Below are 9,765 nucleotides of genomic sequence, written 5' to 3'. Positions count from 1 at the left end.
GCTAGTGAATGCTACGGCTACTCCCGTAGTCTTACAACACTTTCCATACTATCTGACTGCTAGTGAATGCTACGGCTACCCCCGTAGTCTTACAACACTTTCCAAACTATCTGACTGCTAGTGAATGCTACGGCTACCCCCGTAGTCTTACAACACTTTCCAAACTGGGTCGAACACGCACTCGACCTAACACACCACTGAACTTGAGTCCTAACCGAAACTCTAACCTGGTTTCCGAAACCTGCTATCACGTGACCCCACTGTATCAGTACCGCACCCATGCCCATGATCAAAGCGTCACAGTAAACCACGAAATCATCTACACCCTCTGGCAGGGTGAGAATCGGTGCCTCGCACAACCTCTGTCTGAGAGCCTCGAAGGCTGCCTGCTGCTCAGGCCCCCAACGAAGGGCCACCGACTTCTTGGTCAGTCAGGTCAAAGGAACCTCAATCTCGGAGAAGTCCCGTATAAATCTCCGGTAATAATCCGCTAGACCCAAGAAACTCCGAATCTCGGTTGGAAACCTCGGAATCTCCCACTGCATCACGACCTCTATCTTGGCCGGATCGACCAGAATACCCTTCTGGTTGACAAGGTGCCCAAGAGATTGCACCTCGCGCAACCAGAACTCACATTTGGAGAACTTTACAAAAATTCTCTCCCCCACTTAGATTCGACTAAGTCTTCACTGTACGCGAGAATTGAAGGATTCCCAATCCTTCTCGCTTTCTAGTATCCCACTGATGACAACCTGTTCTTACCGATGACAGCCATTAATCACCGGTTTAACCTTAAGATCGCCCATCCTCGGAAGTCTTGAAGAGTACTTTGAAATCTGGTCCAATCGGACACCTCAGTCCATCTCCCATGCTGTCAACTGAAGGCCTTAATCTTCACTCTGGCTGACGAATCCTCATTCCCACTTCCAATCTTGCAGCACCACAGAACTCTAACCGAAACACATCCCATGCGAAAATACAATTTTCTTGAACATCTAATGACCAACCACTTATGCATCTAACACCCGCAGCTGACATCACCGTCTTCATGCTACCGGTCCTTTCCTAACAACAGTAGTGCCTTGAACTCCGAAGTTCATCCATAGACAATTGTCGACCACACCCGAACCATGATAGAACCACTGAACGCTGTCTTCACTGAAGAACTACCGATCTTACCCTGAGCGACTATCCTCTAAATAATACCCGCAACATCTGGAGGAATACTAATCACCTTCTGCTGACATGACCAACCCCGCTACCCTGTAGTAGCCTAAACCCTTGGAGCGACAAACTCCCTTGTGCACTTTCATGTACGTGCTGCACTGACTCCGACCCTGCTGGCCTTTCACCCGATGATCAAAATTCATGGGTCTCTTCCCGGGACCATCTACTATACGCACCTGGCACAAACCTCTCTTTCCAGGGTGCTCCAAACGATCTCGCATCTGCAACTTCTTGGAAGTCATATCCTTCAAGGTCTGACACCCTATCACGCTCGCTAGCTCACTTGCCAATGGCTAAGCTGCAACAACTGGAACATCCTCTGTCCCCAAACTGGGTCACAAACTCTTCCCTGAAGCTTCTCGGATTCTCCAAGACTCTCACCGATTTGAGTAGGGATCCTGTGCTTTCAGTAGTACGGGCCCAATACTACCTTCCACACCTATCCATACTTTCCTCAGCAATCCTCCCGGATCCTCCAAGTCACTTCCTCAACTGGTACACCCAAGTCTCACTGAGCCTCACTACTAACCCACCAAAACATATCCAAGGCTTTCCTAGGTTCCTGTACCCACCCAGTCCTCAACTGCTAAAAGATTTCCAGTAATGTCAACTAGCTACCTCATGAATATAGCCACATGCAACAGAGATCAGATAATCCTTCGAGTAATAGACCCATCCCTAGAACGGTTGGACTCAGACAAGAGCTGCGCAATAGGGTCAGATTTATCACTCTGAGATTATCCAGCCTGTGCCACATGTGACTTAGCATATCCACTTAATAGTTAGCTCATATTACTAAAAGTCCCACAAAGCACAAAGCAAGCAGCATTCAGACAATGGAAACTCTAACCATCATATTCCAATCAAATCATTCTATCCTCTAATCAGGAATCTGTACATGCAATTCAAAGGCTCATACAATCAGGCATAACCTAAACAGACTATCCTATCATTGACTGATCAGTACTAGCATGAAAGTCTACAAGCACATACAATAGGCATATAAGGCATCATTCCTAGATCTTTAGCCCTAAACTAGCATGCAGTTCTCATAATCATGTCATAACATAACATATCATAATATGTATGGGTATCTTGGGGAAAACTTACTTGAGCTCGGCTGATTGCACGCATCACACACTTTGTTCTTTTCAAAGTTCTTTTCTCTTTTCAAATTCCTTTCAAACTTCTTTTTATAAAAGGGTTTTACTTTTGAAAATTTTCATACCAAGTCCTTAGTTTGAGTTCAGACACACCCGGGAGTGTGTCCGAATCCCTCAAACCAAGGCTCTGATACCAACTTGTAACATCCCAAAATTCAAGACCAAAAATTTCGTTTTAATTAAGTAATTATATAAAACCATCAGTATAAAAACATTCATATTAATATCTCATGTCAAAACCAAAGTGTCAATAATCAAAACATATTATCATAAAACCATATCAGAGTGTAATCCCAAAGATCTCATGTGCGGAAAACATAGTGTGATGCGCTGCGATCAAGCCGACTACTTTCCTTTGAAAACGAGTACCTGAAACCAAAACTGTAAACCGTAAGCACAAAGCTTAGTGAGTTCCCCCATCCTACCACATACCATACAATCACGTAGCATACATACTGTCAGGCAATTCTGGGGTGCCCGACCTTCCCGGTCCGGCCATTCTGGGGTGCCGACCTACCCTGTCAAGCAGTTCTGGGATGCTGACCTACCCATGTCAAGCCATTCTGGGGTGTTGGCCTACCCATGTCAATCCATTCTGGGGTGCTGACCTACCCATGTCAAGCCATTCTGGGGTGCCGAACTACCCTTCGGTCCTAACAACCGAACTCCAGGGACTATTTCACCCCCTACTACTACTATCACACATATCATAACATAATCATATTGTCAAGCATATCTGGGGTGCCCGACCTACCCTTCGGTCCCTACGACCGAGATACGAGGACTATTTCACCTCCTACTACTACCACATAATAACATAGCATAAACATACTGTCGGGCATATCCGGGGTGCCCGAACTGCCCTTCGGTCCTAACAACCGAACTTGGGGACTATTCCCCTCATACTACCACTATCACATATAACATATCATGCGAGCACATAAACATATCAGGTAGTAGCAAACCTAGATGAATATCACAAAGACAATCATCTAACATACAACTCCTACTGGTGGGCCGACATTGTGGCCGTAGACCCACCGCTACTGGAAGGTAACTCACCTCACACTGCTGAAGTCCCGTAGACACAATCCCACACTGCTGAAGTCCCGCAGACTCAACCCAAGCTGCTGGATAACATATTTCCGAACTGTCAATCACAAAAATAACACCCAATTAATAATTAGGTTCCACTACATAACCATGAGTGCATTCTTTGGATAATTACTACATTACCCCAAGCTTGGCTTTATGCAAGCCCAAGGCCCAATCCATAGGCCCAAATTCAAATAGGAATCAAAGCCCAACACATGGCCCAATTTTCCAAATTGGGCCCAGGCCTATACATGGTCTTATTCTAAGGCCCAACATCATATAATCATTAAGGCCCAAACTATGGCCCATCTATGGCCCAATTTTCCAAATTGGGCCCAAACCCCTTACATGGGCCTTACCCTAGGCCCATTAAATTATTCTAGTCCAATTGCTTGACTTTGGATGGCCCATTAATAACCCAATCATCAAGGCCCAATAGAAAGGCCCAACTTAAGGCCCAAGTGAAATTAGGGTTTCACATAAAATGATGATTAGGGTTAAGTTTCCTACTTAACCCATTAAGGACTTAATCCACTAAGGACTTAATCCATTAAGTCGAATATTGCTTAGATTAATCTTTGCCAATGATTATTATTTAATATTTCAAGCTATTAAATAATTCTCATGTGTGTGTCCCGATTAATTCTCAAAATTAGGGGTTTATTGGCATTAGGGTTTTCCAAACCCTAATTAGGGTTTCCAACCATAATACTAGCCCATTTATCAATTTGTTGGGCTTTTAGGTCAATTAGGGCTTTATTAGGCCTATTAGGCCCACTAGAATATCATTAAGTCCATTAGGATTTTATTTGGGTCAATTAGGGTCCATTAGAGCTTACAAGGCCCATTAGGGTTTCAAGTACCCTAAACGAATCAAACTCAACGAGGCAAGCACACCGCCACCCGACACGGCGGCTGTGGCGGCAACCACCACCTAACGATGGTGGTGACGGATTTTCTTCACTATTCCAATTAATACAAAATTACAACGAAATAACCAAACCGCACACACACACACACATACTAGGCTAAACACATACACACACAACCACCTTGTGGTGGCCGGCGGTGGCGCATGGCGGCAGCAGGTGGCTGCGATGAATTTCCTTCCCGCTCCCGAAGGTTTTCGGTTGCTCACGACCACGCAGCAGCAACAAATCCGTCCAAGGGTTTAGCCACCCACCTGGTGGCTCTCGGCGATGGCAGCCACAACAACATAACGTCTGGCGGTGGCAGCAGCGCGAATGGCGGCGACAGCCGCGGTTAACCGCGACATCGAGTCTAGCAGCAACAGGTCGACGAAGCGGCGACGGAGCAGCAACCCTAGCGACGTCGGCGACGTTGGCTGAAGGCGGAGCAGGAGAAACGCCGCCCGGAAGTCGTTCTTGATGGTTCTTCTTTCGTCATCGTCGAAGGGCGGCAGCAACGGCTCACGTCATGGTGGTTCGGAACAACAACCGCGACTAACAGCAATGGCTCGGTGGTTCATTCGGCGGCCCAACATGTCCGGCATCGACACTGCGGTGACGTCCGACAACTAGACCGCCGGTGGCCGGGAGATGCACGCAATGGGTGGTGGCGGCTGGAGGATACCCGACAGCTGCAAGAGGGGTGATGCTTTTAGGGTTAGGGTTCCCTTACCCTTATATACCGTCTCTTATACGATTTTGCCATCATGACCAAAATGGTCCCTCCAGCTCCCATTTATTTCGAAATAGATCCTATATTTACCATATAAACCCTCAGCATTAAATCCTTTACATTTTAAATCCAGATTTTACTAAAACAGCCTCTATCTTCTAAAATCCTTACAAAACTAATCCAGAATTTACAAAACCACCCCTTGTTTGAGAAATTCTTTTCAATTAAGGTCCAATGCTCAAACTTCAGCCATGTTAACATTTTTAGTCCCTGCCTTCATAGATATTTACGAATCTAATCTGAAACTTTACACTTTAACCCCCGACTTCTAACATTGTAACCTTTGGCTCCCGGAAACCAACAACTTGCTATATAATTATTTATTTTAGGACTACTATTCGTTTATTAATTTATGTAATTATCTAATAAATAAACGGGGTGTTACTATTTCCCTTTATGCAATTTATATCTTTCAAAATCTTAAGGTTACTTTTCCCGATGTTTATGAATTTATTAAGGTTCTAAATTACTTTTTTTAAGAAAAAAAGTTACTATTTCGTCTAATCCCTAACTCCCATCATCTTGTCCCAACATGATCAAATTGAAATCAAATACACAATGACCTGTTATATACTTATATGGCTAGTAAAAGAGTTCAGTCCCATAAGACGACCCTTTTGTGTGTAGGAAATTATAGATGCTTAGGTTCTATACTTGTATTTGTTGCAGTTAGTTTAGATAATAAAGAATGACCATGGACAACCAGAACATTTTATGCAGGTTATCAAGCAAATATGTCAACTTGTGGCTCTATACTTGTATATATCCTTAGTCGTTATCAAGCTCTTAAGGGTGAGTTGATATTTCAAACTTCAAAGCGTAGAACATGAGTTTAAGTTAGTATATATCCACTTGAGGTTGGCCACTTGGCCTAGTACTCTCATTGTTCATGTATTTGACTATATGATCCTTTTGTGGACCACAAACGGTTTGGCCATTTGAAGTTATGGATACGGGCCATGAAAGCCAAAGGTGTGTGGGATGCCATGAAAATGCAAAAAACACGACCCACTTGTCATGTAGGAATCTTTTGGAATAACAAGTAAAGTAAATCCAACAGATATTTTGATGTTGTAGACATTGCCACTATTTTTAGACCTCAAATCATCAAAAAGGAAAAAAAAATGTTAACTTTGCAATAGGAAGTAGGAACGGATTCAGAATTTTTGAATAAGAAGGGCTTACCAATCATACTAATATTATTAATTGCAAGCAACAAAAAATATTAAATATATAATAAGAATAAAAAATTACCTTGTGTTGAATGGAGAATCCATTTCAGTATTGCACAGATTTTAATAATGGTGATCGGGTATTGCCCATATTGCTTTGGTTTTAAAAAATATGCGACTTTCAAAATACAGAAAATATATTTTTTTCTTTTTTTAATAGAAATCGTAAGGCAAGAAAAAATTAAAATGAGTAGATGCAAAATCTTCTTATAACTAATTGTTTGTTTCTTTGCTAGTTTTTAGCTAGCCTTCGTACAGCTGTTAAAAAAATTAAAAGCATGAGGGTAAGCAAAATCAGTGTAATCTTAATACGTGCCATTTTATGATATGATCGTTTTCCAACTAAACATATTAAACATATAGCCATATAGGGGGTTGCTGGCTTTAAAGATGGGCTGAAAATGGGGTAATTATTTAGGGCTCTGTATTACATCAATTTAAAGAGTTAGAGGGGGAGTAAGTGAGTAACATCCCCGCTGCCCCCTAGGCCCCTACTGCCTCGCCATGCTTTGCGAGAAGAATCAAATGGTTGGGCAGATCTGTAAGGTTTTTTTTTTTTTTTTTATTTATTATTATTTTATTTTATTTTATGTTTCTGACTTGAACTTTCGACTTTAAAAGGAAAGGACAGTACATGATAAGTTAGAAGCCATTGACAGATCTATATTTATTTGAATGTGAAATATTAGTTATCAAGCGAAATATTAGGATAGAGTTAGATTTATTTTTTAAAATTAGGCTTTTGATATAGCATAATAGCAATGACAATATATTTTTTTCTAATATTTGTTATCCTCCAGAGTTTAAAATTAAGAATTATAACTTATATATAAAAATAGTAGTGGCAAGTAGAGGTGCACAAACTATCGGGTCCTTTCTAGGACCAATGTTTGCTTGGACCGGTCATTTTTCAGACTGGTTTTTCAGAACTGGTCTCATCGGTCTTGTTATAGACCAATATGGTCTCTCATGGTCTTTTCATTCCCTTCATTCGCTTTGGCTTAGAGTAATTTCCGGTTAGGTTTCAGTTCGTTTGCTTTAACCTACTTATAAATTGTACTAAAATAATTAAACATAACAAATTATAAACTAACTAGTTAAACTACAATGAAACATAACGAACTATTAAAGCAACAATAATAAAAATTTGGCCACGCCAATTACATTTAGTGAACAATTTATTTAGTTGTAGTTGCATAAAACTATTCCAAATTCAACGCGCTACAATAATAAAGTACAATAATGTAATACATCAATTGACTATTAACAAAATGTCTTAAATATTAATAAATGCTTATTAATAGAATGTCTTAGAATAAATAAAATAATGTAATACTGTAACCTCAATCGTTAATGGTGACATTGAGAATGTACATAATTCTATATATAAATTTATTGTAAAAAAAACTTATAGCTTTAATACGATATATGAAAAGATTGCTATAAGAGGAAGAAGTGTCATGTGAAGGTACAAACTCCAATTTATTTTTTTTAGTCTAAACCATTATGGACAAGCTTTGGACCATCTTTTGGTGTTTCTTCGGACCAGTTTTAGGTGAGACCAGACAGGCTCGATGATGACCATCAGTTTGCTGAAACATGGCACTGAATCCGTACTGTGGATTTGATCCGACTTTAGACTTCCTGCTCTAGGAACCCTTTAGAAATGGTCTCATACATATACAAAAGTTAAGGACATGTCCAGACCGAGTCTGATGTTAGAGACGGACACAAGATTCATAGTAGGTATGCCAAGGAAAAAAAAATAATAGTGACATAATAGTAAAAAAAAATCGAAATTATTTACAATAAGGAGAGAGGTTGCTGGTACACTATATAAAAGTATAAAATCGTCCCGATGTGCACCCTTAGTACTATGGAAAGTGCCTAAGTATGTATGTGTACTAGTATTATTGGAAAAAGCCAACAAAAATCCAATAGTCCAATAGATACGAAACCAAGTGGGCCCTCTTAACAATAGTCCATGTGATGAAGAAATGGACTCTTTTTGAACCAAGATAAGGTGCCCATGCAAGCCGGTGGTCGATGAGATGTTGCACAGTCATGAATTCTTGTAATTTTATGTTGGTATATTTTTTCAAAAGTTGTTTTTATATGGAATTTGTTTCTTTTCAATTCTGACATCGTGTCATATTTTATATATTGTACCAGGAATTAATTTGCAACATATATTTCTTTTGATATGTTAGGTGTAGGTTGTTCTTCCGGTCAAGAGCAGATTGATGTTGTATAATTGTGTTAGGTCTAAGTGGAACGTGTCGAATTTGTCTATTGGTGGCCACTCAATGTTGCTAAAATCGGTTCTTGGTTTAGTTTGCACCTATCATGTCTATTTTCTCCTTCTTACTGAGGTTGCTAAAGATCTAGACTCGCACGAAGCTAAGTTTTTTTTGGGGGAGGGGATGGTGAGGTTGGTAAGATGTCATGGGTCAAATGTGATATGGTCTTAGCCGAAAGAGACAAAGGTGGTTTGGATATTAGAAGTTTAGCAACACTAAATTATTCATTATTGAAAAAATAGAGATGGCGTTTCCTTAATAGTAATTATATGATCTGGGTGAAGGTTGTTAAAGATTTATATGGGGATCAAGGTGGTTTTGATTTGGCTGCTAACAGAGTTCGAGGAAATGGGTCATAGGTTCGAATTATCAAGTCTATAAATTTGTTGCAAGAAAAAAAACATTATTAAGAATTCGGTTTAAAAAGAAGACTTGGTAATGGTTCTCAGATAAATTTTGTAAATAAATTTGGGTGGGTGACCGGGTTTTGTCTGATAAATTTTCTCGTTTGTATCAGCTTGAAACAAACCGTGAATGTTTAATTATGTGTTACGTCCCAATTTTTACAATAAAATTTTCATTTTAAAATCAAGATAAATTCCCAAATCTCATTAAAGGGATAATCAAAGCAAAACCATTCTTCACAAACAAAATTTCAAGATCAGACTATTAATAGTCATGCATTCGTTTTCCCACGGTCCTCAGAAATACCTGAAATATTTTAATCCACAATTGTAAGCATAAGACTTAGTGAGTTCCCCAAAATATCACATACATCACATATAACTAATCATAATAGTAACATGTCTGTTTCAACCCAATATGTATGTTTCAACCAAACGGGTATGTTTTAACCCAACATGTCTATTCCAACCGCACGTGTATGTTTCAACCCAACAAGTCTTTCAACCGAACGGGTATGTTTCAACCCAACATGTCTTTTTTAACCGAACGAGTATGTTTCAACCCAACATGTCTATTTTAACCGAACGGGTATGCTTCAACCCAACATGTCTTTCAGGTCTGTTTCAACCCAACATGTATGTT

General features: G+C 40.1%; 1 long non-coding RNA gene across 1 annotated transcript; it reads left to right on the top strand.

Moving 5' to 3' along the window:
- Positions 1-7,847: 7,847 nt before the first annotated feature.
- LOC145127638 (uncharacterized) lies at positions 7,848-9,263 on the top strand. Its single transcript, XR_013716454.1, has 2 exons — positions 7,848-7,886; positions 8,629-9,263. It is a non-coding gene; the product is annotated as an uncharacterized LOC145127638 (long non-coding RNA).
- Positions 9,264-9,765: the final 502 nt, after the last annotated feature.

Source organism: Lactuca virosa, chromosome 7, assembly GCF_052849685.1.
Source record: "Lactuca virosa cultivar CGN04683 chromosome 7, Lactuca_virosa_CGN04683_v6, whole genome shotgun sequence".
Taxonomy (NCBI): domain Eukaryota; kingdom Viridiplantae; phylum Streptophyta; class Magnoliopsida; order Asterales; family Asteraceae; genus Lactuca; species Lactuca virosa.
Note: the sequence above shows the minus strand (reverse complement) of the source record. Positions and strands in the feature narration are given on the sequence as shown.